This window comes from Cyclopterus lumpus, chromosome 25, assembly GCF_009769545.1.
Source record: "Cyclopterus lumpus isolate fCycLum1 chromosome 25, fCycLum1.pri, whole genome shotgun sequence".
Classification (NCBI taxonomy): Eukaryota; Metazoa; Chordata; class Actinopteri; order Perciformes; family Cyclopteridae; genus Cyclopterus; species Cyclopterus lumpus.
In genome coordinates, this window is record NC_046990.1 from 12,441,372 (window position 1) to 12,442,083 (window position 712).

The 712-nt window shown below is 37.4% G+C and overlaps 1 protein-coding gene across 2 annotated transcripts in view; it reads left to right on the plus strand.

Moving 5' to 3' along the window:
* Positions 1–341: 341 nt before the first annotated feature.
* mag (myelin associated glycoprotein) overlaps positions 342–712 on the plus strand; it is a 24,955-nt gene continuing 24,584 nt past the window's right edge. For both annotated transcript variants that reach the window (XM_034528607.1, XM_034528608.1), the window contains exon 1: positions 342–448. The gene's annotated coding sequence lies outside the window, so the exon portion shown is untranslated. The remainder of the gene's footprint in view (positions 449–712) is intronic.

A 712-nucleotide genomic window follows, 5' to 3' on the forward strand; every position in this document is an offset into this window, starting at 1 on the left:
ATATACTTTCTCTTGTCACCAATAAATTGGGATTATTTGTAGCTATATTCATATTTTCCAGCTCAATTTATTGCCTCCCCAGAGATTTGTTTCAATGACTTTGCAGTAGTCATTCAGGTTTTCTTCCAAATATAGTGGTTTTAATAACATTGTTGAACTTGATTGTTGTGGTGTTGCCGTGTTCCCATACGTCAGCAATGATGGAAACGATGGGCAAAGCTATACAAATAAAGTTGTACAAAAAACCATCCTTTTACAAAATAAAAAAATATGTGTGAATCTAAAACCCGAGAGCTGCTCGCCCCCCCCATCCAATCACAGGTTCTGTATGCCAAAGACCCAATCTGCTGACGGAGAGAGAGAGAGAGAGACAGAGGAGAAAGAGGAAGGAAACACGGAGAGAAGACGACTCTCTGAGCTCCTCTCTGGCTTCAGATCAGCTGATAAGGTAAGAGCTCTGCTGCTCTCTAATCTAAAATCATTATGTATCACTTTTACATTTACATCTTCAAAATGCTGCTGGGTTTTGCTTCACTCTGATGCCATTCTTTCAAATATTTTGACTAAACAAAAAAAGGAAACATTGTGTTTCATGTTGTTCTCGCCATAAAAAATGTCCACCTAATAAATATATATTTTGTCATCACAGCAACGTTAATTATCATTACAACAAGCTTATGTATAGCTCTCCTTGTTTTAGATGTTTGTGGTC